The 27,896-nt window shown below is 39.3% G+C and overlaps 1 protein-coding gene across 4 annotated transcripts in view; it reads left to right on the plus strand.

Annotated features, from left to right (window-relative positions):
• Positions 1-7,238: 7,238 nt before the first annotated feature.
• Positions 7,239-27,896, plus strand: part of RALBP1 (ralA binding protein 1) — a 66,478-nt gene continuing 45,820 nt past the window's right edge. Inside the window, exon 1 of one of the 4 annotated variants that reach the window (XM_021689471.2) lies at positions 7,239-7,290. The gene's annotated coding sequence lies outside the window, so the exon portion shown is untranslated. Of the gene's footprint in view, positions 7,291-10,283; positions 10,438-10,833; positions 10,962-27,896 lie in introns of those variants that run through there. The other 3 variants (XM_021689473.2, XM_021689469.2, XM_021689470.2) reach the window with 3 other exon arrangements.

A 27,896-nucleotide genomic window follows, 5' to 3' on the forward strand; every position in this document is an offset into this window, starting at 1 on the left:
GATCCTGGAGTCCCGGGATCGAGTCCCACATCGGGCTCCCTGCTCAGTGGGGGGGGGTCTGCTTCTCCCTCTGACCCTCTTCCCTCTCGTGCTCTCTGTCTCTCATTCTCTCTCTCAAATAAATAAATAAAATCTTTAAAAAAATAAAAATAAAAATAAAAATAAAATTTGTCCATTAGCTACATAAACTTTACTAATAAAAAAGAAAGTATATTTTAAAATGATCACAGACAGTTTATTAACAACATGATCCATAGAAGTCATCCCCAAGTCCATCAAGATTCTAATAAGCCAACCAAAGTTTTATTAAATAATTAACATTTATTATATATTAATTGTTTCAGTTTAGATAGTTCAGATTTATGACACTGCTACATTTTTATATGTTGTATATATGTCTTTTTAAACTTATGACATGATTTTGATCATCACTATAATGCTTTTAATGCTGAAATAAATTATTGTGTTATATATTTCCCTTGAAAAATATGTCATTTACTTTGTATCACAGTTCCCAGCAACACATTTTGGAAAAAAATGTACTACTTTTTTTGGGTGCTACTTGTATTTTTAAGTAAAGAATTATGTCAGATGAGTTTTAAAAAGTGTCTTACTATCTATATCCCATGTGAGGAAACTGGATCAGATGACCACAAATCTGTTCAGCCCGATGGTCTGCTCTTTGCTCTGTCTTCTGAACAGTGAAAGTACAAATTACAGCTGCTTCCCCCCACCAAACAGAAAGCATCATTATTTTCCTCCTTCATAATGTATCGTTTTCATAAATAGTTCAAACAACACAGGGACAGTGAACACATTCTCATACATATTCTGTCCAGATAACTAAGTTTGCTGTTTATTGGATATCATGGACATTTTTCATGCCAAAAAAATAAACATACATAGTATTTTTAAAAGATACACTGTATTCTACTGCAGTGAATATATCATAATTGATTCAATCAATTCCTGGTTGATAGACCTTTAGGTTTTAATGCCTTCATTGCTAAAAATAATAATATTATAAGTATTCTTGTCCATCCCACACTTGTCCTATTATACCATTGGAATAAGTTTTTGGATCACAGTTTATATATGCTTTATATTTTGTTAGATACCCTGAATTTCTCTCTTGGAAGTCTGTACCAATTTACAGTTCCACCAACCATGTAAATTTTTTAGTTACTCCCTCAGCTTCTAGAAACCTGCAGCTCCTGTCTTGCAAAGTAAAATATTTAACAAAGGAACTCTTAAATATTCACTAGAGGGACATTTCTCATCCTTTATTTACCAGAAAGACTTCCAGCCATTTCAATCAAAGACTCTATAAAGGTTATTTCAATTGATACTCCTTTGTTGTAATTAGACCCACACATAAACTTCCCAGGAGATGGTAACCCACTTTATTTTTAAAAGCCTGTCTAGTTTTAAAAGCTTTCAACAGCCACTCTAAGGAAATCCTTTTGATGGCAAACTTCAAAGCCTTGTTTTGGTTAAGGTTCTTTTCTTTCTGTTTCAACTTCAATAAAAAGATGGAATACCTGATTCCTTTACTTGAGAACTAGATTTTCAGTCATTAAAAGCATGTCTCCACAAGCATAGCTAAATCCCACAGGATTGAGATGCTGCATTCATTCAACAAGGTCTGACCTTTCTCCTCCTGTCTGGAAAGCTCTGTGCTAAGCACCAGAAGAAGGAATAGGAGGGTGGGAGGGGCAGCAAGCTAAGGTCTGTTTGACACAAGGACAAAACAAAACTATTAAGTGCCTTGGAAAGACTAGGAACTAAAGTGAATGTTTTTGGTTGAGTCACAAATGGCATATTTGCGCTGCTGCAACCAGAGCCAGAACCATAGTTATATCAGTAAACTAGAAATTCTAATGCTCCATTTAACAACCCTGTGCAAATTAAACTTTTCAGGCTTTGTCCAATCCAACCAGACCATAGAGTTTAGAGAGGTTTAGAAACTTCCCCAAGGGTCATCTGTAAGTAGTGACAAATCCCAGACTCAACCCCAAATATATCTGACTTTGGGAAGCATTTCACTGCCTTGGTTCATTTTTTTTTTTCCAGCTTAAAATAGGAATTTTATTTTATTTTTATGTAGTTGACATATAACATTACATTATTTCAGGTATACAACATGATTTGCTATTTGTATACATTGCAAAATGATTCGTATAGTAAGTCTAGTTATTAGACCCATCACCAGACATAGTTACAAATTTTTTTGTTTGTGATGAGAACTTTTAAGAGCTATCATATTATTTCATATAAGGGCCAGAACAACCTTACAAAGTAGTTAGCATTAGGGCTGTTTTTGCAAATGACCTTGGACAATTGAGTTAAGAAAATACATTCATAGAACAGAGGTCAGCAGAGTACAGTCCATGGGCCAAATCCAGTCCTTCACATGTTTTTCTAAATAAAGAATTTTTGGAACATAGCCACACTCACTTAGGTACATATTGCCTATGGCTGCTTTTGAGTTACAGCAGCAGAATTGAGTAGTTCTAACAAAGACCACAGAGCCCAAGGAAATCTAACAAACTTACTATCTGGCTCTTTAAGGAAGAATTGCTGATTCTGATGTACAGTAGGAATTAGAGTTAACATTCAAACTCAATTCTGTCAGATTCCAAATTTGTGCCCATTTACCTAGTCTAATTATACCTGTTCGTTGTGTGTACAAATTCTTGCAAAGTTTTTGACAGTATTTCTCTTCTCCTTGCGGACATGTCAGAGTGGTATGGTCTGGGTGATAGTACATTTACGTGTTAATTTGGTGTCTGTGGGGAAAGATCATCCCACAGTCACCCCAGCTGAACTCCTTGGACCTTACTGGTCACTATAGTAACTGCAGCCTCCCACCTGGCCTCTATTGCTCTGGGGCCCCATCTTGCTAAAGAGCATTGATAACTTGGCTCTGTGCTTTCCTACCATCATCCCTGACTTGCAGAAACTCTTGCTGAACCCCTAAGTGATGCTGGTGCCCCTCTAACAAGCACATCTCTAATGGCCTTGCTGACTGGTGTGTCCTGGGACCCTCCTGTGGACCATAATCCTCTGGTGGGTCTTCTGGTCACCCATCATATATCCATTCCAACACGCCTGCTTCCCTCAACCCTTCTATTCTTCCCCCTACCATGTGCCAGGGAAACTCAGACATTTCTGCTTCACTGAATGTTGGTCATTGGTTTTTTGCAAGCTTCTAATTAATTGTTGCCTGAGCATCAGGTTTGCCCTATTCCTTTTACCAGTCAATTCAAGCAACTCTTTTGGTGGAGTCTCTTTCCTCCATTATCAGGCCCAGCATGTGCCCATCCAGGTGATTGCCCTGGCTCCCAGGATGGGTGGTGGGAGCAGCTCCTGAGGAGTATGCTGGTATTATGTAGTGATTTCTAGCATGGCAGAAATATCAGCTGATACGAGGGAAGGGTGGAACATTTGGAAGTCATAGGGTTAAGAGGTGTCTACAGAGTTAACATCCTCAATGGCATACATCCATTTGTCTTTATTCCATATTTCAGAGTCCCAGGTTTTCCTAACCAGGACTTTGACCTTAGCATAGCAGACTTGCCTTTGGCTGAGAATTCAAACATCCTGGAGCTCATCTGTGTCCACTCTTCTACTGCAAAAGATAAGGACCTTTTTGTGCGCTACTATGACTCTTGGCCATTAACTGCTTATTAATGGTGCTCAGGCTCTAATTATTCCCCTGCAGGGTATTAATACAATTTATCAGCAACCATCTAATTCAACTGTCATGGAAGACATGGTTCTCCTTATATTTCTCAAATTCCTGAATCATTTTATCTGCAAGACTGTTCTCCTCTCCCTGGAAATTTTTCCAGCTCACCACGGGTAAAGTCTTTAGCAACTGGGTCACAATCTTGTGCCAGGAGTATCTGTGCCCACCTACCACTCAGGATAGCATTTTCAACATCTGCCAAGTTGTAAGTCAATAAATCCCAAATCTCATCTTTCCATCTGTTCCTCAGACTCCAATTTCTGTGCCATTTGCAATAGTCTGAGTCCTCTGAGACGTACATGCCAGTATGGGACAACACATGCAAGAGATTTATTAGGGGAAACAACTATGAGAGAAAATGAGGAGACTGGAAGAGCTATCAGTCATGATACAGGTATGACCCCTGTAAAGGAGGGAGGGAGGGAAGGAAGGAGGGAAGAGAGGAAGGAAGGAAAAAAGGAAGAATGAAGAAATGGCCGTAACTACAATGCAGTTCTAAGAAAGTTCTGGCAAGACTATGGGCATTTTCAAGTCAAATACACCCAGGAGAGGAATCCTGCATCTTGCAAGAATGGGCTTGCCTTAGTACTCCTGCCACTCTTAGTCACTGACTGGGGAGCAGCCAATGTGGGAAGTGCAGCCTTGGGAAGAATGCAGTGATGCATCTGGAATACATCATCTGGGACCATCGGTCAATTAGGGTACCTACAGTCAGAGATCCAAGAAGGACGTGTCTCCACTGCCACACCCCACATGTCAAAGAAAAAAGGGTCCTTTCCTTTTTTTTTACAAGAATTTACTTATTTCCAGTTTTATTGAGATATTATTGACATACATGTTAAGTTTAAGGTATATAACATGATGATTTCATACATGTATCCATGGCAAAATGATTACCACAATAAGGTTAGTTAACTCCTCTGGGGGAAACATCTTTTAGGAGAAACCAGTAGGTTGACACACTTAACAAAATAGCCCAACCAGACCCCCCAAGAGGGAACGAGGTCCACAAGTCCCAAGCCCCACATACATATACAAGCTTTTTAGTTTCACACTTTCAAATATAGTGAGATAGCCAAGAGTCACTGCACACTTAAGGAAAATCTCTCATATGAAAAGCAGAGACCCAAACAAACACAAACAATGGTCACAAAACCATCAAATCACAACCTGAGAAGAATCAGAGATTATGCAAGGAGAAGAAAACTTCAACATATGTGTCACTGATAGGCGCAGGAAGAAAAGATAGGTTATTACACCCAAGAATAGACAGGATGCTATATAAAAAAATTAAGAGAAAAAAATTAAAAGAAATTAAACTATGAAACCAAATGAAAACCCTAATACATAGGTTGAAAAAATATTTGAAGAAATTTAAGTAAAAAGACAAAGAGACAGAAAATAGGAGATAAAAGACGATAAAAGTAGAAGAGCATTATAAGGATTCAAGAGCAAATTACAGGAATTACAGAAATACAGAAGAGAGAAGTGGATGGGGAAAAAAGTCATCAATGAGATAATCCATGAAAAGGTCCCACAACTGAAATGCATGGGTTTCCGGACTGAAAGGTCCTAACCCACAAAAGAATAAAACTAATCCCAGCTCAAGACCTATCATTCTGAAATTTCATAAAACCAAGGGCAAAATAGAGAATTTAAAAGTATTTTTTCTTTTCTTTTTTTTTTAAAGATTTTATTTATTTATTTGAGAGACAGAGAATGAGAGAGAGCACATGAGAGCGGGGAGGGTCAGAGGGAGAAGCAGACTCCCTGCCAAGCAGGGAGCCCCGCAGATGCGGGACTTGATCCAGGGACTCCAGGATCATGACCTGAGCCGAAGGCAGTCTCTTAACCAACTGAGCCACCCAGGCGCCCCATAAAAGTATTTTTTTCTTAAAGAAGAAAATTTAAGGTTTTTGATGGTTTGTTCACAAAGGATCAAAAATCAGAATAGTATTGGATTTTTCCACAGCAATACTAGAAGCTAGGAATATTCTTCAATATTCTGGGGTAGAATGATTTGTTTTTTTTTTTTTTTAAAGATTTTATTTATTTATTTGAGACAGAGAGAATGAGAGAGAGAGAGAGAGAGCACAGGAGAGGGGGGAGGGTCAGAGGGAGAAGCAGGCTCCCTGCCGAGCAGAGAGCCCAATGCGGGACTCAATCCAGGGACTCCAGGATCATGACCTGAGCCGAAGGCAGTCGCTTAACCAACTGAGCCACCCAGGCGCCCCTGGGGTAGAATGATTTGTAATCTGTACTTGGTCAAACCAAGTCTGAATTGTCAGCATAGAAAAAAGATACTTTAAAATATGTAAGGTGTGTTGGGGGGCCCATAGCTGGTGTATTAAATAAAGAATATGCAGATTATGACCTGCTGAGTGAAGAGGCACAAGCCACCCACACAGCGTTGGCAGGTAACTCCCTCAGCATTTGAGCTCCCACTTTGGGAAAGAGAAAACCTGGGGGTCCTTTTGACTGAAGGCACAGTTTATTGTTTTATTGTTTTTAAAAAATTTTTAGAGAGAGTGTGCATGGGTGCTCCCAAATGGGGGGAGGGACAGAGGGAGAAGGAGGGGGAGAATCTTCAGCAGACTCCCTGCTGAGCACGGAGCCCAACTCGTGGGGCTGGATCTCACTACCCTGATATCATGACCTGAGTCAAAACCAAGGGTCCAACACGCAACCTACTGAGCCATCCAGGTACCCCTGAAGCTGCAATTTTAACACAAAGAAAGAAAGTAAAACCACAAGATGTATTACTTACAGCTCCCAGAAGGAGGGGCTGGGGGAGGAGGTAGGGAGTGCAATGAGCTGGGGGGAGGGCAGTTCTCCGTCCCAGGTCACAAGGAAACGGAGGAATACTTTTAGATGTTTAGGTTTATCTAGACCAAAACTATGATCCATAAACTCATGATCCAAATTATTATTATTCTAAATAACCGCAGTGTTATCACTGATAACTTTAAAAAACAAATGTTATACTTTAAATTATGACACAAATTTTACCATTTCTCCCCCTAGAAATGATTACATGAAGTGGCATATAATGGAAATGGAAAAAATTTTGCTATATCAGATGGACGCTTGTAAGGTAAAATTTTTATCTGAATCAGCTTTGTAGTTTATTTACTCCTAGAAAATCTTTAGGATTAGAGAGGACTGGAGGGAAGATACTAGAATGCAGTTTATATTTACATTTGATTTATGATCATTTCAATCAAAAGGTGCCAATTCACACTAACTTACAGACCTTGGAGGTTATAAAGTCATTCCTGCAGGAACCAAGGAGATTCAAGAATTCTTGTCATAGATTGCAAATAAATGGCCACAAATTCTTTCCAGTGCCTCCGTGTAGGTGGAGTCTATTTCTTCATCCCTTGAATCTGGAGCGTGGCATATGACTTGCTTTGACCAATGGGGCATCAGTAAATGACCTGCAAACACTTAAAAATTGTTTGTGTGCTGAGAATACAAACTAGCCTTTGGAAGATGAGAGATCACTGCAGAGAGAAGCTCAGCCATCTCAACTGCCCCGGGTGAGTCTAACCTCCACCTAACCCACCAACTGACTGTAACTTCAAAAGCAGCAGAATAGTTTAAAGGCAGAGTTGTGGGGTAAATTGTTGCAAAGAGTAAATGTGAACTCATATAGTTCTGACATCTGTTTTTGTCATGAGCTCTAAATAGTGTATCTTTTATATGATCTGTAAAACTATAACATTTTATTATATTATTAAATATATATTTAATAATAAGAAATAAGAAATTTCAACTATGTAACAGTGCTATGACCAGTGAACTGTTTAGGTGCCAGTCCCAAGGATACAGGCAACAGACACTGGATCTTTCTTTTTTTTTTTTTTTAAAGATTTTATTTATTTGATAGAGAGAGACACAGTGAGAGAGGGAACACAAGCAGGGCGGGTGGGAGAGGGAGAAGCAGGCTTCCCATGGAGCAGGGAGCCCAATGCAGGCCTTGATCCCAGGACCTTGGGATCATGACCTGAGCTGAAGGCAGACGCTTAACGACTGAGCCACCCAGGCGTCCCGACACTGGATCTTTCTACTCTGTTCATCCAAGCGTGGGGTTGTCTTTAGAATATTTAATCCAGTTCTCGTATCTTTAAAAAAAATAACAGTATTATTGAGATATAATTCATGTACCATAAAATTGACCCTTTTAAAGTGTACAATTCATGAAGGATATTCTCTTTTTTTGTGATGTTGTTGGTTTTGTTACCAGGGTGATATTGGCCTCAAAATGAATTGGGGAGTGTTCCTTACTCATCTATTTTCTAAATGGGGATTAATAGATTTGGTATTATTTTTTTTTCCCTTAAAATATCAAATATTTTAAGGGAAAATTCACCAGTGAAGACATTTGACCTGGGTTTTTCCTTGTGAGATTTATATTTACCAATTCAAGTTTTTTACCCTCATATGTCTATTCAGATTTTTTACTTTTTTCTTTAGTTTTGGTAATTTGTTCTCTCCAGGAATGCCTCCATTTTCAGCTATTTTTAAAATTATCAGGATTATGATGTTCATAATATTCCCTTATAATACTTTTCATTTTTGTAAGGTCTATAGTGTTGTCCCTCTTCATTTCTCATTTTGGTAATTTATGTCCTTTTTTTCTTAGTCGAGCTAAAGTTTTATCAATTCAATCTTTTCAAAGAGCCAGCTCTTGGGTCCTTTTCTCTCTTTCCTTTTGGTTTAGATTCATTGATTCCTATTTTTATCCTATTTCCTTATTTCTACTTAATTTAGGTTTGATTCACTCCTCTTTTGCTACCTTCTTGAGATAGAAGCTTAGATTATTGTCTTCCTTCTAATGTAAGCACTTATTGCTATTAATTTCCCTCTAAGTACAGTTTTGGCTGCTTCCCTTAAATTTGATATATTTTTGTTTCCATCAGGTCCAGATGTTTTCTAATTTTCCTTGTGACTTCTTCTTTGGCCCATGGGTTATTTAGAAATGTGTTCATTTCCAGATATTTGGGGGTTTCTCAGATTTTTGTTTTTGCTAATTTAATTCCACTATAGAAAGAGAACATATCTTGTATGTTTTCAGTCCTTTAAAATTTATAGAGATTTGTTTTGTGGCTTATTGTATGATCTATTCTGGACAATGTTTCATTTGTTTGAAAAGAATGTGTATTCTGCTATTGTTGGAGTTTTCTGCATATGTCAAATATTTCAAGTTGGTTGATACTGTAATGCGGGTCTTCTATACCCATCTTGACTTTCTCTCTTGTTCATTGCTGAGACAGGAATTTGAAACCTCCAACCACAATAAATTGTCAATTTATCCTTTCAGTGCTTATGATTTTTGTATTACATGTATTAGAATTTCCTTCCTTTTTAAAGCTAATATTGAACATGCTAATAATTGGTAATTTAAGTGCTCAAAGCACTTAAAGAGTGCTTTTAAAGCTGTACAAACCTTGGCCTCTGAAACTGAAACCAGTCTTCATGCTGTCAGCTCTTGCTTTCTCTCCCTTCCCATCCCACCCTCCCTTCCGGTTTTGGCCTCATTTATTGCTACTGCAGAAAAGACTTTATGTTGTGAAGAACATGGCCATCAGCAGTTACCTCAATAAAAAGCTTTTTTCCCCCTCCCTTTTCTGTGTCCACATAGCGATTTCAAGCAAGGGCTCAATAATGCCCAACTCAGGTCAGTGCCTATCCCTTGGCCCAATTAGTGTTGCTAGAAGAAGAGTATTATTAACTGGCATTGTGACATGCCCATCTCAGTGGGTCAGAGGACACTCTTCTGTTGCCAGAGGGGTTAAAGAGAAAGCTTCTCAAGCAGTCAGAAAACAATGGCTACCACAGACCATGTTGGTATCTAATTGTAGGAGGCTCCTCAAAGTCAGGCTTAGGGGGCTGAGTAGAAAACGTGTACAAGGAAGAGACCTATTGTCAGATCTGTCAGCTTATCTGAGAGTAGGACGGATTACGTAGGTTAATCTACATTATACAATGAAGTTCTAAAGAGAGTATTGCACGTAGGAATGGAAGTAATTGGGAAGGGCATTTATCCCAAATCATATTTTTCCCCTAATAATCAGCCAACTTTTATAAAACAAGAACACTTCAAAAGACCCGATTTCGAGCCATGTAGTAGCAGAAAAATTCTTCAAGTTTTGCTTAGGATTCCTGGGGGGAATTTAGTTATTTTCAGCCTTTCCCACGATTCAGTTATTTCTGCAACCTAAACATGCGGCTGGACAGTTCTATTTCAGGTGTTCCTTTGCAATTATTGAGCCAGAGAGGGCGGTGGAAGACAGCCCCGCACCCCAGCTCGAACCAGGGGCTGGCCCTTGTCAACACCCATTTTAGGAATTCTCAGCAGGCTCCCGACACAGAGTTCTATGCAAGTTTCTCCTCCGAGGCCCTAGGCGCTTCCTTTAACGAAAGCCCACAGCAAAAGTCCCCACCCCAAGCAAAAGATTCCCCACCCAGTCCAAGGCCGGGAAGATGCCCCACCCAGCGGCAGGCTGGGCCGGCCTCCTAGGCTGGTTTAACTGGTTAGGACGACCGAAGCCTGCTGGCACAAAAGATCTGCACTTCGGGAGCTGAGGAGCAGCCGGCTAGAACGTGGAGAGGAAAGCTCTTTCCTTTCTCAAGACCACCGCAGGCGATGCCTTCCAGCAGTCTTCACTGTTAACTTGCTCGGGGTAGGTGTTACATCCCACCCAGTCCCCCAAGACCAGGAACTGCGCAGGCGCCCGCTGAGCACTAGCGCGGCGCATTCTCTCGCGCGCTCCCTCAGTCTCCTCAGCGAGCTTCTGGGCCGAAGGAATCACGGTGCTTCCTGGGTGTTGTAGTGTCCTTCCTCGACGAAGGGCCCTCACGTAAACTGGGCGATGGGCGTCCGAGAACTACGCCTCCCAGCGTGCTGCGCGCGAGGGCACAGGGCGTTTGCCCTTGACGGCTTTAGCCGTCAGCACAGAGAGGAGGACCCGGGAAGCCGGCAGCGGCGGGAGGAGGGAATGCGCGTGCGCGTTGGGCCGGCTCGTCGCGTTCTGTCCCAATCATTGTAAACAGGCGGAGGCTGGGGCGGGGTGGGAATGGGGCGCCCGAGGCCGGCTAGGGGCGCAGCGCAGGAGGCGTCTACGGTGGCTGCGGCGGTACCGTGAGCGCGAGGAGGCGGAGGCGGCGGCTGCGGCGGGGGCGGGTTGTCGCGCGGCGGCAGGCACAGGTCAGTGGCGGTCAGGGGTGGCGTGCGGGGGTCGTAGCGGTGCCCCTCGCGTGCCCGGGGAGCTCTCTGCGCACCCACCTCGCAGCGGCGTCTGTCAGGCATCTTGCGGGGCTGGGCACTCTCCGCGCGCGGAGCTGGAGTTGGGGGTGGGGGGCGTGGCTGCCCCGAGTGCGGGTTCATCCCGGGCAGGCTTCTCCCCAGTTCTCGCCCCGTTGCCGGCCGTTCCTCCCACTTGCCGGCCGGGCTTCCCTCGTGGCATCCGCATTTGTGATTTGGTGCTCTCGGGGTCCGGAGGAGGAGAGTCGGGAACCGGGCCCCTCCCCACTTGAGTCTCCAGGCCTTAGGGCAGCTCTTGGGCACCGGAAAGGAGGAGAGGGGACTCTATCTTTTATATAATAACTATTTTTTTAAAATCGCACCCGGAATATTTACCCGTCTCCAGGACTTGCCCAGTGGACCTTTTGGTTCTTGATGTTTCCCACCGCTGGCACGGAAGCAGTGGGGCTCCTTTGGGTGCTGCGGTCTTTCGTTCAGGATGGACGAACAGATCCTGGAGTTGAGAATTCTTTTTACAACTCATTTTCAAGTATGCTTGTGCCAAAATGTTCTTATTGAGGTCACCTTTTTTTCTTTTTAAAAATTTATCGTTATGAGAGTGAAACAGGTTTTACAAAATATTCCACACCCCAAGTCTTAACCTGAAATAATTACGGTGTTTCGAGTTTTGGGATTCATTACTTCAGAGCCTCTCTCTTGACCAAGCAGCTTGTTTCCTCTAAGGCCTAGTAGAGTTCTTGAAAATAATTAAAATGTTAACTCGAGATATTTTGAATGTGTATTGTAGAAGTACAGTCGTTTGGACGTGCAGTTCACCCACCATCTAGCCTCATTAGAAAAGCTTTCACTGAATGGTTTGTAGAGTGGAGTGGGCATGTTCACATGCTGCAGCACTTTCCGTAGCATTCCATCATACTTGGCAGTTATTCATAAAGTATTTAAGTGGTGATAAGGAGCAAGCTCACTTTTGGTTTGGTGATTATGGAGGCAGCACTTCTAAATGAAAAAATGGGACTGTGAGTAATAAAAGTAACCTCACTTGACGCCTTCCTAGTTGTCTTGGTGATTTGATAGTTCCTTTCTGAGTGTTTCTGAAAATGAGTAATTGCTGTAAACTGTACTGGCAGTAGGAGAGGTAGGAAGGAAGTTAGAGTGGTTCCCACTTTTCTGAGTGACCCATAGATTTAAGTGGGGTAGACTAGTTTAACAGGAACCACTGAGAAGTAATTCTTTGAACAAAGTATCTTGAAGCAATATGACATAATTTGCTCTCTTCAAAATAGTATCTCTCATTTTAGATCTAATTTAGGAAACTAGAAGTGTTATCAGAAAATGAATATTAACTTTAATTTGTACACTTGTATTTGCACAGATGTTTGCTTGGCCAGGGGAGATTGGGCTTGAACATAACCCAAAAGTGTGTTCTTTCTTTTTTGAAAGAAAATTCCTGATAGAAACTTAAGTTCGTATATGTGGAAGGAACGAGGAAGAATGCAGGTCATTTAGTTAGTATAGAGGAGTTACTCTATAGCAGGTACTATGCCAGGTGAAGAGGACTTACAGATGGATTAGGCAGTGACCCTGCTTTCTGGGTGATAAGGCTTTATCTCTTACTTGAACTGTTCTCAAGTACAATATGTTTTTAAGATTACTTTGGAGAGAAAGTATGGGGGTATAGAGGGTGTACAAAGGAGATAGTGATCAGTTTCCTAAGGGAAGAGAAGGAGAGATTGAGGAAGGTGGCGGTGGTAAGGAAAATATGTATAGGAGGGGATGAAAACAGTAAGGATAGGCATTTAGGTTGAAGGAACAGTGTGAGCAGAAGCACAGGAGTCTAAGCCTCCATAATGAGTTGTAGGATCTGCAGGTGTAGCTAGTAGGCAGGGGCCAAATTATGGATAGTCTTACACGCACAGTTGAAGTAGTTTCAACTTTTATCTTGGAAGCAAATACAAGTCACTGAGACAGGATAAAGAAAACAGAAGCCTAAGCCAGCTCAGCCCATTTTAACTCCCTGCTGTGTGTCACATTAGGTACTTAATGCTTTGTCCTTAAACTTGAAGGTTTAGGCATGACTGAGGCAGAAAATGAGGGAAACAAGGGGCGCCTGGGTGGCTCAGTTGGTTAAGCACTCAGGTCATGATCCCAGGGTCCTGGGTTCAAGCCCAACATTGGGCTCCCTGCTCAGCAGGAAGTCTGTTTCTCCCTCTCCCTCTGCAGTTCCCCCTGCTTGTGCTCTCTCGCTCTCTGTCAAAGAAATAAATAAAATTTTAAAAAGAAAATGAGGGAAACGAACTTAAGGCAGAAGGAATGCTGGATGTGATTAGAGAGAGCATGGAACACTTTGCAGAGCTGGAAGTTGTTCTCTGCAACTTTAACATTGGGTTTATGGTGGTAAGTAGCACATGAGGCTGCACAGATCGGTCCTTGAGTATTGCATGACATTCTAAGGATTCTAGAATTTTTCCCTATAGGTAATAATAGAGTTTATGAATTTTAATCAGGAAAGAGTCATGATAAGGTTTTCCTCTTAGAAAGATCATTCTGGTATTGTAGAGTGCAGATTTCAGAAGGGATGGAGGGAAGATGAGGCAGGGTGCAGAAAGACTGGTTAGGAGTTTTTGTAATAATTGAGATGACAAGGCCCTAAACTAAGAGTTGTGGAGATACAAAGGGGTAGGTTAACAGTACAGTACAAACAGTACAAAAACATTTAGAAGGTAGGATCCATAGGATTCAGTTACAATTGGATTTTAACTTGGGTCATTGAATAGACAATGGTAGAGTACAGTTGACCCTTGAACAATGTGGGGGTTAGGGGTGCTGACCCCTCTTGCAGTCTAAAATCCATGTATAACTTTTAACCACCCCCAAAACTTAACTACTCAACTACTGTTGACTGGAAGCCCTACAGATAACATAAAGTCAATTAACACATATTTTATATGTTATATGTATTATATGTATTCTTACAGTAAAGCTAGAGAAAAGAAAATGTTACTGAAATCATAAGGAAGAAAAAGTATGTTTACAGTACAGTACTGTATTTATTGAAAAAAAGACCACATCTGAGTAGCCCCACACAGCTCAAACCCATGTTGTTCAAGGGTCAACTCTGCACTGAGACAGAGGAAGAGGTGCAAGCTTGGGGAGTAAAAGTATTTTAGCTTTTGGATATATCGAGTGGGAGTTGTCTATGAAACATCCAGGTGGAAACATTAGCTACAGAGTTGGTGTGGGTTTGGAGTTGAAGAGAGAGGTCTTGCTATGAGAGTCAGCAGGCTATATTATAGGTAGTAGCTGAAACCTTTGATTTACGTGATACCATGTAGGAAGAGTTTACTGATGGAGACTAGTTCTGAAAATAGACAATGGAGAACATTTATTTATTTATTTAAAAATTTTATTTATTTATTTGACAGAAAGAGACATAGCGAGAGGGGGAGCACAAGCAGGGGGAGTGGGAGAGGGAGAAGCAGGCTTCCCCGTGGAGCAGGGAGCCCAATGTGGGGCTCGATCCCAGGACCCTGGGATCACGACCTGAGCCGAAGGCAGACGCTTAACGACTGAGCCACTCAGGCGCCCCAGTGGAGAACATTTAAAGCCAAATTGAGGAAGAAGACCTGGAAAGGGAAATTCCTATGTGTTTAGAGATGCAGAGAAATCATGAGAAAATGTCATAGAAGCCAAAATGGAATCATTTCAAAAGAAAGCTATCCTTCACAACCAACTCCAGAAAAAAATAAAAATTTTTTTAAAAAGGAAGCGATACTTCAAATGCTTTGAGAAGTTGAATAAGACAAGGATTATTAGGAGTCTGTTGAATTTGATAACTAAGTAAGAGCAAGTTTGTAACATTCTACCTAATGCTGCCATTTGGGGAAGGAGCTAGTTTCTTTGAATTGAGAAGTTAATGGGAGATCAGAGAGTGAAGAAAGTAAATGTGGATTAGTTTAAGAATAAACAAATCTTAGCTGTGAAGAGAAGAATGGAAAGAGGTGTTAGATGGTAAAAAGGGTTAAGAGAGTGATTTTTAACATGGCAAAGACTTGAACCTGCTTTTTTCTTATGACAGTTTAATTGAAATGTACTTTATATAATGTAAAATTCATCCTCTTAAAGTGTACAATTCAGTGGTTTTTAGTATATTCACAGAATTGTGCAGCCATTTCCACAGTCAACTCTAGAACGTTTTCATTACCTCAAAAAAGAAACCTTTTACTCATTATCAATCACTCACCATTCCCTCTCTTCCGACCCATTAGCAGCCACTGATCATCTCCTGTCTCTGGATTTGCCTCTTCTGGACATTTCATATACATGGAATCACATATATGATCATTTGTGACTGACTTCCTTTATTCAGTATAATGTTTTCAGGGTTTATCCATATTATAGCATATGTCAGGACTTCATGTCTTTTTACTGCCAAATAATCTTTCATTGCCTGGTTACACCATGTTTTGTTTATCCATTGATCAGTTGGTGACTATTTGAGTTGTTTCTACTTTATGGCTTTTGTGAATAATGCTGATATGAATATTCATGTGCAAGTTTTTGTATGGATGTATGTTGCTCCTAGGTGTATACCAAGGAATAGAATTGCTGGATCATATGGCTACTCTTATGTTTTAACATTTTGAAGAACTGCCAAACTGTTTCCCAAAGCAACTGCACCATTTCATTATGCAGTGTAAGGATTGTGATATCTCCACATCTTCACCAACACTTGTTATTTTCTGGCTTTTAAAATTTTAGCTGTTCTAGTGGGTGTGAATTGGTATCTCATGGTGGGTTTGATTTGATGATGATGACCATCTTTTCATGTGCTTGTTGGCCATTTGTCTATCTTCTTTGGAAAAATATCTATTCAAGTTCTTTGCCCTAAACCCCTAAAATTGGGTGGTTGTCTTTTTGTTGTTGAGTTTTAAGAGTTCCTTTATATATTCTGGATGTTAGACCCTTATCAGAATATGATGTGCAAATATTTTCTTCCATTCTTTAGGTTCCCTTTTTACTTTCTTGATAATACCCTCTGATGTACAAAATTTTTAAATTTTGATGAAATACAGTTTTTCAATTTTTTTCTTTTGTTACTCATGATTTCGTGTCATATCTAAGAATTCATTGTCAAATCCAAGGCTGAAAATTCACGCTATACTCTCTTCTAAAAGTTTTTTGGTTTTAGTGTTTATATTTGGGTGTTGATTCATTTTGAGTGAACTTTTGTTCTGAGGTACGGGTCCATTTTCTTGCATGTGGAAATCCAGTTGTTTCGTCCCCATCTGTTGAAATGACCATTCTTTTCCCATTGAATAGTCTTGATACCCTTGTTGACAATCAGTTGACCATAGATGTTTGGGTTTATTTCTGGACTCTCAAATCGATTCTATAGGTCTATATGTTTATACTAATGCCAGTACCACATTGTTTTGGTTACTCTAGTTTTGTAGTACCTTTTGAAATCAGGAAGTGTGAGTCTTCCAACTCTGTTCTTTTTATTTTTTGTGTGTGGCTATTTAGGGCCCGTTGCAATTCCACATTAAACTGAGGATCAACTTTTCCATTTCTGCAAAAGAGATTGTTGAAATTTGATAAGAGTTTACATTGAGTCTGTATATCCCTTTGAGTTACAGCAATACTTTGCTACTTCCAATCTGTGAAAAGGCTGTAATCTCTATGTTGTACCTTTTACCCTTGCAAATGGAATTTTTTTTTTTTCTTTAATTTCATTTTTGGAATGTTTGGTTCTAGTGTGTGGATATGTAGTTTATTTTCTGTCTTCATCTTGTATCCTATAATTTTGTTAACCTCATTAGCTCTAATAATTTCCTAATATATATATATATTTTTTAAAGATTTTATTTATTTATTGGAGAGAGAGAGAGTGAGAGAGAGCATGAGAGGGGTAAGGGTTAGAGGGAGAAGCAGACTCCCCACCGAGCGGGGAGCCCGACATGGGACTCGATCCTGGGACTCCAGGATCATGACCTGAGCTGAAGGCAGTCGCTTAACCAACTGAGCCACCCAGGCGCCCTTCTAGTATATTCTTACGGGTTTTCTGTGTAAGATCATGTCATCTGTGAATGGAGACAGTTTTACTTCTTCCTTTCCAATGTGAATGCATTTTATTTTATTTTAAAGATTTTATTTATTTGTATAACGGAGAGAGAGCATGCACATGAGCGGGGGCAGGGGGGAGAGGGAGCAGACTCCCCGCTGAGCAGGGAGCCCGATGGGGGCTTGATCCCAGGACCCGGAGATCATGACCTGAGCTGAAGGCAGATGCTTAACCAGTTGAGCCACCCATGCGCCCCTGCATGCATTTTATTAATTAATTTTTTTTCATAATTGCCATTGCTTGAACTTCCAGCTCAGTGTTGAATAGAAGTGGCAGGGGCAAACCTCTTTGTCTTGTTCCTGGTCTTAGGAGGAAAGCTTGCAGTCTTTCACCATTAACTGTAATGTTAAGTATGGGTTTGTCACTGATGCCCTTTATCAGTTGCCTTCTATCCATAGTTTGTCAGATGTTCTGTTAAATGTTTGTTAATATTTCTGCATATTTTTTAATTAAAACATTTTTTCTATTATTGATTTTCAGTGTCATTTCATTGTGGTCAGAGAACATAACTTTGTGTGCTTTTAATCTTGTAAACTTTATTCAGGTTTGTTTGTGGCCTAACATATGATCTGTGTTGAAGAATGTTCCAATGCACTTGAGATGAATCTGTTTTTTTATGCTGTTGTTGAGTGGAGTGTTCTGTAGATGTCTGTTAGGTCTAGTTTGTTTAAAGTATTGTTCAAGTCTTCTCTTTCCTTTTTGGTGTTCTGTCTAGTTGGTCTGTCCATTATCAAAAGGGGGATATTGAAGTCTTCAACTATTGTTGAAATGTTTCTCCTTTCAATTTAGTCAGGTTTTTGTTCCATGTCTTTTAGGGGTATGTTATTAGGTGCGTATACATTTTTAATTGTTATCTTGTTGACACACCTACCCTTTTATTATTATGTAATATTCTTTGTCTCTTGTAATAAATTTTGTCCTAAAGTTTATTTTGTTTGGTATTAGTATAGTCAGTCATCCCAGCTCTCTTTTGGTTACTGATTGCATGAAGTATCTTTTTCCATCCTTTTACTTTCTTTTTTAAATTTAATTTTTAAAGATTTTTTATTTATTCATTTGAGAGAGAAAGAGCACATGAGAGCACGAGCAGTGGGGAGGGTCAGACAGAGAGGGAGAAGCAGACTCCGTGCTGAGCAGGGACCCTGATGCAGGGTTCAGTCCCAGGACTGTGGGATCATGACCCAAGGCAAAGGCAGACGCTCAGCTGACTGAGCCACCCAGGCACCCCCACCCTTTTACTTTCAACTTGTCTATTAGAACTTGAGTCTCCTGTGGGCAACATATAGTTGGATCTTTTAAAAAAAAAAAAAAAAAGTTTTGCCACTATCTGCCTTTTCATTTTGGGAATTTAACTTATTTACCTTTAAAGTAATTACTGATTAGGAGGAACTTCAGGCCTATTGTGGTTTGTCTTCTATATATTTTATATCTTTTTTATTCTTCAGTTCTTCCATTACTACTTTCTATGTTTCTTTGCAGTGTATTTTAATACCTTATATCTTATTTACTATATATTTTTGAGTTATTTCTTAGTGGTTGCCCTGGGATTACAATTAATATTTTAATTTGTAATAGTCTGGTTCAGGTTAATACCAATTTAATTTCAATAGTGTATAAAAACTGTACTCCTATAGCTCCACTCACCCTTATGGTGCTTTTGTCACAAGTTGTGTCTTTATACATTGTATGCCCATCTGATTTGAAATTGTTGCTTTATGCAGTTGTCATTCAAATCAGAAAGGAGAAAAGAGATACAAACAAAAAATACATTTAAAAAAATTTTTTAAAGATTTTATTTGAGAGAGAGAGCACGCATGCGTGCACAAGTTGGGGCAGAGGCAGAGGGAGAGGGACAAGCAGACTCCTGGCTGAGCAGGGAGCCCAATGCAGGGCTTGATCCCAGGACCCTGAGATCATGACCTCAGCTGAAGTGAGACACTTAACTGACTGAGCCACCCAGGTGCCCTGGAAAATACATTTATACTGTCTTTTGAAATTGATATGTCTTTTATATTTACCTATGTAGTTATTTTTACCAGTGTTCTTTATTTCTACATGTGGATTCAAGTTAATTACTGTCTAGTGTCCTTTTCATTTCAGCATGAAGGACTCACTTTAGCATTTCTTGTAGGATAGATCCATTAGCAATGAATTCATTCAGATTTTCTTCCTCTGAGAATGTATTTTTTTCGTTCAATTTTGAACGATAATTTTACAAGATAAAGATTCTCAGTCGACAGTGTTTTTTCCTTCCAATACTTTGATTATGTCATTCCACTGCCTTCTGGCCTTTATGGTTTCTGATGAGAAGTCAGCTGTTAATGATATTGTGAGGATCCCTTGTATGTGATGAGTCACTTCCTTCTTGCTTCTTTCAAGACTCTCTGTCTTTGAACTGTTTGATGAAGATGTGCCTCAGCGTGAATTTCATTGAATTTCTTCTGCTTGGAGTTTGGTGAACTTCTTGGATATATAGATTAATATATTTCATTAAGTTTGAGACATTTTTAGCCACTATTTCTTCAAATATTTCTGCTCTTTCCTCTCTCTCCTCTCCTTTTGGGACTGCCATTATGCTTGGTGTGCCAGATGGTATCCCACAAATCTCTTAGGCTCTCTTATATTTTCTCCATTAATTTTAATGTCCAATCCCCAGGCTGATATATTTCAGTTGACCTATCTTTAAGATCACTGGTTCTTTGTCCTGCCTTCTCAGATCTGCTGTTGAGTCTGTGCAGTGAATTTTTCATTTCAGTTATACTTTTTAACTCCAGGATTTCTATTTGATTGTTTTAAAAATAATTTCTATCTCTTTATTAATATTCTTCATCTGGTGAGACAGAGTTCTTATGCTTTCCTTTAGTTCTTTAGACGTAATTTCCTTTTGTTTTTGAACATACTTAAAACAGATTAAAAGTCGTTGTCCAGTAAGTATAATGTCTGGGATTCCTTAGGGAGAGTTTCTAGTGATTGATCTTTTCTCCTGTGTATGGGCTCTTCCTTCTTGTTTCTTTACATGCATGTAATTTTTGTTGAAATTGGACATTTTGAGTATTACAATATGGTAGCTGTGGAAATTAGGCTCCTCTTTCCCCAGAGATGTGGCTGCTTGTTGTAGCTGTTGTTAGTTTGTTTAAGAACTTTTCTGAACTAGTTTTGTAAAGTATACATTCTTTGTCATGTGTGCCCATTGAAGTTTGTGTCTGTGTTCTGTCAGCTAATGATTGGACAGATATTTCCTTAAACATTTGGTACCAAAAACGTCTCCCAGTGTCTTCAGAAGGCTGTTATGCTTATGTTGGAATATTTTATTCCCTGAGCACTCAGCCACTTTACAACTCTGGTTAGCCTTAATTTACTGTTTGTATAGAGGTCAAGCTCACCCAGAAGTGAGAGTCTAGGGACTTCTTGGGTAGGATAAACTCAGCGAAATCCACGCCGAGAATCTTAATCAAACAGTTGAAAGACAAAGACAAAGAGAGAATCTTGAAAGAAGCAGGAGTGAAGTGACTCCTCACATACAAGGAATCCTCAGTATCATTTAACAGCTGACTGTTCCGACTTCTTAGCAGAAACCATAAGAGGCCAGGAGGTGGTGGGATGACATATTAAAGTCCTGAAAGAAAAAAACTGTCAACCAACAGCTGGCAAAATTCCTGGGCGTGTGCACAGCCCTAGGCATACATGTTGTGTCCTAGATTCCCAGAAATCTGTTGAAGCTGTTCAAGGTCCTTATTTCTCAAAATATCTCATTGCCCAGCCTTTCTTCCCAAGGTTTTTGTCAGTTTGTTTGCACCAACTGTTATTCATTGTGTCAGGCAGCAAGCGCTGAAAATGTCTGCTTGTATATGTTTTTAACAAACATCCTTTGTGTCCTGTAGTAGTGGCTTTAGCTTGGGGGAAGTTTGAGTTAGCAGCATTAGGTGAGTTAAAGCAAGACTTTTTCACACATCTTCCAGGGAGCCATTAGATTGGTAAAACAAATGATTTCAGTTTGTTTGTAAATGAGGTTTGTTTCGCTCTACCAGTACTAGGAATGTGGGCTGTTGTTTTCACAGCCACCACTGAGCTGGGGAGCCCAGGATAGGACGAGAGTAAGTTAAATGCCACAAAGCTCTATGTTCTTACCAAGATTTAGCTGTTTTTCTTGAATCAGTACCCCTTGGATTGCTACAAGCTTTTGGTTAGTTTCTGGTGTTCTGGAAAAGTTGATTCTGACAGTTTTCAGTTGCTTTTGCAGTTTCTTGTGCCAGCATTTTGCCAACATTACTCCATCTATTTATCATACTACACTTGTTTTTAGGCTACCTGTATTAGTATAGTTCAAGTGAATTTCATATTTCATGTAGCATACAGTGGGTCAGTATATTCTCTTTCTCAGTGCTTTATTTTTCAAGGATTTTAGGTGCTTAAAGAGATGCAATATAAATAAAGGTTTTCTGGCTGTTAGTAAACACTACAATAAGCACCCTTTAATTACATTTTTGCTTACTTTGTGTATTCAAGGATAAGGTTTTGACAGTGGAATTGCAAGGTGAGAATATTAGTTTTTGATAGGTTTTGCTAAATTGCCCTTTTAAATGTATCAGTTTACACTTTTACCAGTAGTGTCTTCACCTTTCCATTATTGGGTATTAGACTTGTTCATCTTCAGAAAATTTGTGGTTGAAAAAGAGTATCTCTTTAATTTCCTATTCCTTCATTTTTAAAATATCTTTTAAAAAAAGATTTATTTATTTATTTTAGAGAGCAAGAGAGAGTGGGGGGGGAGGGATGGAGGGAGAGGGAGAGAGAGAGAATCTTAGGCAGATTCCCCCCTGAGCATGGAGCCTGATGTGGGGCTTGATCTCACAACCCTGAGATGATGACCTGAGCCAAAATCAAGAGTCAGATGCTTAATTGAGCCACCCAGGCACCTCCATTTTTAAAATGTCTTTTTTGTGTATTTTGTGTTTATACGTTCTATCTTTTTTTTTTTTTAAAGAAAATTTTATAAAGTATTTGTCATGTTCTAGGGGGCGCCTGGGTGGCTCAGTTGGGTGTCCGATTCTTGATTTCAGCTCAGGTCGTGGTCTCAGGGTTGTGAGATTGAGCCCTGTGACAGGCTCTGCACTCAGTGTGGCGTCTGCTGGATTTCTCTCTCCCTCCCCCGCCCCCGTTTGTGCACTCTCTCTCAAATAAATAATTAAAAAAATATATATATTTGCCATATCTAGTGCCAGTATTTTTTTCCCAAGTTTCTTCGTGGCTTTTTAAATTTGTTTATGATGGGGTGCCTGGGTGGCTCAGTCAGTTAAGCATCTGACTCTTGCTTTCAGCTCAGGTCATGATCTCAGGGTCATGAGATCGAGTTCTATGTTGGGCTTGGTGCTTGGCAGGGAGTCTGCTTGAGATTTTCTCTCTCTCCCTCCCCCCTGCCCCCTGCTTGTGCATTTGTGCTTACTGTCTCTCTCAAAATCTTTTAAAAAATGTTAATGATTTGTAATAAAACTATGAAAGAATTTATGATGTTTTAAAAATGTACTTAAGATTTTTTGAAGGGTTTTCAAATGGACAATCAAAGAGAAAAGGCAGAAAAAGTTTCGTTTTTCATAGTCTTGTAAGGGGGAGAAATACAGTTTAGAAAATCTCAAGCTTTGTCCAGACATCTTTATGCTCTTGCTTTTTTAGCACAATTAAATATTGGCTAATATTACTGCTTACTGAGTACCTACTGGATATGAAGGATTTCATTTTATTTAATCTTGGCAATGCCTTGCCAGATGTCAACATTGCTTTGTACGGATAAGGAAATTTGGTCCCTGAAAGGTGATGGCATTCAGTTAAAACCCATAGCTATGTTCCAGACAGAGCTAAGATTTGAATCCAGATCATCTCTCAGACTCCAGAGCCCATATACTTCCTATTTACCAAATTCTCTCTCCATCAGGATATTTCCCAGTTTCCTTACAGAGAGAAGGGGGCCTGGGTGATATAATACAATTGTGTTTTTCTCAGCCATTAAAAGATACTACCAAAGGAATAGCATTTCTTTTATGTTCTTGCAGACATGTTTTATGTATAAATATGTATACTTTTAAAAAAGATTTTATTTATTTTAAAGAGAGAGAGTGTGCATGCATAGCAGGAGGAGGGGCAGAGGGAGAGAGAGAATCTCAAGCAGACTCCACACTGAGCCCGGAGCCCGACACAGGGCTGGATTCTATGGCCCTGAGATCACGACCTGAGCTGAAATCACGGGTAGGTCACCCAGCCGACTGAGCCACCCAGGTGCTCCTAAGTGTGTATACATCCTATTCTAAACAGGTTTTGTTTTTTTTTTTTTTTTTAAAGATTTATTTATTTTAGGGAGAGAGAGCATGCAGTGGTGAGGCGCAGAGGGAGAGGGAGAGAAAGAATCCCAAGCAGACTCCTGGCTAATCGAGGAGCCCAATGCAGAGCTCAGTCTCATGACCCTGAGATCATGACCTGAGCCAAAATCAAGAGCTGGCCGCCCAACCAACTGAGCTACACAAGCACCCCACTATTCTAAACAGTTGTAATACATGGAGTGAGGGAATCTGTATTTGTTGAGCACTTGCTGTGTGCCAGGTACTAGGCCTATTTATATTTGAGTGAAGTCCTTAAAACTGGTTGCCTTGAAAAGTTGTATAAATACTTAAAAGTGAAGCTTTTACATAAAGGTTATTGAAAACAAAAATACTAGTAAAACTCATTTGGAATTGCTTTCAGAGCTAATACCATGATGTAATGAAGTATGGCAGTTCATTATGAATTGAACATTAAATTAATTCAAAAGCACTAAAAATTGAGAGGCAGATATTGTGACAGGTTGAGAATAAAACTGCATACTATTGCCATTGTTTAAAAATGGGGTGTGTTTGTCAGTTATAGAAACAGTGTTGTGTGACCAGGACTTTCCTCTTAACCTTTTTGTAAGTAAGAATGTTTCACCAACTTGCCAGTGATGGGTGCCTTTAGATAAATATAGTTGGATAAGGAGCTACTAAAGAGAAAAAAGAGATCTGGGGAAGATGAGGAAAGAAAACTCCCCTTCCCTATACTGGGAAGAAGACTTTGTAAGGAAGATTCATAAATTATAGATGTAATTTTAAGATGTTGGTAATTTTAAGTAGTTTCTTCCAAAGTTGAAATAGTGAATCAAGAACTTTGACTTTCTGCTTAGGAAAATTATGGGAAACAAGTGTGAATATAAAACTGGAGAAAAGGCTCATTGAAGTCCATTTTGTTATCCTACTAGTATGGTAACAAACAGTTGAAAAGCAGCAGATACCATCTAAGTTTTTCAACTTAAGTTTAGCATTTTAAGAAAAGGTATATTATGAGTATATTATAGTCTTAAATGTGTATCTCATATATATTTATACTCTTATTTGGTATTTACTGAATATAAATAATACTCTTATTTGGTATTTCAGTATTAATATACTTTTAACTGTATATTAAAGAGTATATTATGACATTAAATTTAGCTTCCTCAGGTTTTCCTAACATTACTTTTTTTTTTTTTTAAAGAAAATTTAAAGCAGTTTTAGGTTCAGAGCAAAATTGAGCAGAAGATAGAAAGATTTCCCATATATCCCCTGCCCCCACACATGCATAGCCTCCCCCCATTATCAGCACCCCACCCCACCGCCCCCCCCACCAGAGTGGTACATGTTATGCTTGATGACCCTACGTTGACACATCATAATCACCCAGTCCATAGTTATATTAAAGCCCACTCTTGGTGTTGTACATTTTCTGGGTTTGGACAAATACGTAATGACATGTATCTGTCATTATGGTATCACACAGTGTTTTCACTGCCCTAAAAGTCCTTTGTGCCCTGCCTGTTCTTCCTTCCCTGCCTCCTCCACCAGCCATAGCAACCATTGACCTTTTAGCAGTTTCCATAGTTTTACCTTTTCCAGAATGTCTAATAGGAATCCGTACAGTATGTAGCCTTCTTAGATTGGCTTCTTTCACTTAGTAGTAGGCACTTAAAATTTTTCCTCCATTTAAGATTTTACTCATTTATTTTTAGCACTGAATTCTGTTGTCTGGATGTACCATAGTTTATCCGTTCACTTACCAAAGGATATCTTGGTTGCTTTTAAGTTTTGGCAATTATGAATAAATGTAATTCTCTTAAGTTAGCTGCCATAAACATCTTTTTTTTTTTTTTTTTTTAAGAGAGAGAAGGAAAGAAAAAGATAGTGTGTGCATGTAAACGGGGGGGGGGGGGGGGGGACAGGGGGGAAGGGGGGGGGGGGTGGAGAGGGGAGAGAGAATCCCAAGCAGACCCCATGCTGAGCATGATCATGACCTGAGCTGAAACCAAGAGTCCAGTGCTTAGTCAACTGAGCCCCCAGGTGCCCCAGCTGCCGTAAACATCTTATGTATATGTTTTTGTGTGTTCGTAAGTTCTCTCAACTCATTTCGGTAAATACCAAAACACCAATGGAGTGTGATTGCTTTAGTTTTATTGGAAACTGCCAAGCTGTTTTCCAAAGTGACTGCCATTTTGCATTCCCACCACCACTGAATAAGAATTCCTTTTGCTCCATACCCTTACCAACATTTGGTTTTGTCAGTGTTTTGGATTTTGGGCATTCTAATAGGTATGGTTTTTTTTTTTGGTAGTTTTTTTAAATTGAGGTATAAGTGATATATAACATTATATTTATTTCAGGTGTACAATGTAGTGATTCCATATTTGTATACATTGCAAAATGATCACAAGAAGCCTAATGAACATCCATCCCCATATGTAGTTACAAGAACATTTTTTTAAAGAAAAATAATTTTTTAAAAGATTTTATTTATTTATATGAGAGAGAGAAACAGACCATGAACAGGGAGAGGGGCAGAGGGAGAAGCAGGCTCCCCACTGAGCAGGGAGCCCGATGCAGGGCTTGATCCCAGAACCCTGAGATCATGACCCGAGTCGAAGGCAGACATTTAACTGACTGAGCCACCCAGGCACCCCTAAAGCAAAATAATTTTTTAAAAATCTAGATTTGTTTTATCAGGTTCATCAATTTACAGTTCCCTAGTGACATGATATGGAGCATTTTCCATGTTTGTCATTTATATATCTTCTTTGGTGTCTTCTTGTCTTTTGCTGATTTTTAAATTGGTTTGTTTTCTTATTGTTGAGTTTCAAGAGTTCTTTGTACTTAACAGTCCTTTATTATAGTGTAGTCTTTTATGAATATTTTCTTCCAGTCTGTGGCTTGTCTTCTCATTCTTGGTCTTAAGTCTCTTAATATTTATATTCACTCTCCCACTCTCCCTCCTTCCCCTCTCTTTTTTTTGCAAAGTATTAACTAAAGAAACTAAATTAAATTTTATACCCTATAGATTTTTGAGTTTTAATCAATTAAGGTTTTGTTTGCTTATTTTTGCAAGGCTGGTGTGTGTATCTATCAGAGAGCACATTAAGGTGGTTTCTTTCTTTTTTTTGTGTGAGATCTTAGCAGCCATTGAAAATCGTTGCCAGTATCCATTTTTAAATTGCTGGTTAATTGGCGATAATCCTTCATTTCTTTATTAGTTGGAAGGTTTTGATCAAAAGAAACTTGTTGCATCAACACTTTGTATAGGAAATTCAAAATAAATTTTTTCCCCTTTATTTACCAGCTATTCTATATAATGAGATGGTTCTCTAGCATCCTCCAGAGTGACCAGTGACTTTTATTGAGTATCATTATGAACTCATGGATTTAAATATACTTGATATATTTTAGTTCGTTGCAATTATTTTATTAATTTTTGGCCAGTGGGAGCATCTTCCAGTTGGCTTCTGAGTCCTTTCTTTTGACTTGTTCCAATCATCTTTCGTAACTTTTTACTTTCTTAAATAAAATACTTTCTTAAAAATACTTTTTATTTCAGCCTCATTGTTGTATATATCCTGCTCTTAGACGTGGTGTCAGCCTAATGGAAATACCTAATAGTTCCATGTGCTTTTAAGTTATGTTGTTAGATTCCCACAACTTAATGTGTATTTATGTCATGACAGTTTAGTAGACATTTGAAAACAAATACATATAAATTGAAAGAGAAAATAATATTTTTATTTCACTCTTAAATTAAAGTTAATGGTTTGCCTGTGCCTGCTGGATACTATACATAGTAATACTTTGTAATCAGATTGGACATTACCCCTCTCATTTCTTGTCTCATGTTGATTTTCACATGGTACTTAAAAAAAAATTGTGGCAACTACTCCCCAAAATCCCACTTCACAAAGATATGTCATTGAAAGGAATGTCGCTCAACCTAATGTTGAAATTGAACTTCTTTTAGCTAGTAGTTTGTACAGTGTCTGACAGATGTTGGTGCTACTGTTTATCTCAAATTGAAGATACCCCATGGCTCCTGTATGACTTGACTTATGATGCTCTGGCTGCCTCAGTGCACTGTTTGGGAACCATAGACTAGATATTTCTGCCCAGTTTCTATTGTAACCAGTGGTGTGCATTTTAAGATTATTGCTTTGTTTTGTTTCTGTTTTTGTTTTGTTTTGTTTAGTACCGAACCATGGGGCTTGAACTCACAACCTCCAGATCAAGAGTTGCATGCTCTTTTGACTGACTGAGCCAGCCAGGTGCCCCCAGTAGTGTGCATTTTAAAAGTTACTGTTAAATAAAGTTTGTTGGTCCTTCCACTCTCCAGCTGAGTTCTCATTTAAGATTTACTTGAGGGGCGCCTGGGTGGCTCAGTCGTTAAGCGTCTGTCTTCCACTCGGG

This window comes from Neomonachus schauinslandi, chromosome 14 (assembly GCF_002201575.2).
Source record: "Neomonachus schauinslandi chromosome 14, ASM220157v2, whole genome shotgun sequence".
NCBI lineage: Eukaryota > Metazoa > Chordata > Mammalia > Carnivora > Phocidae > Neomonachus > Neomonachus schauinslandi.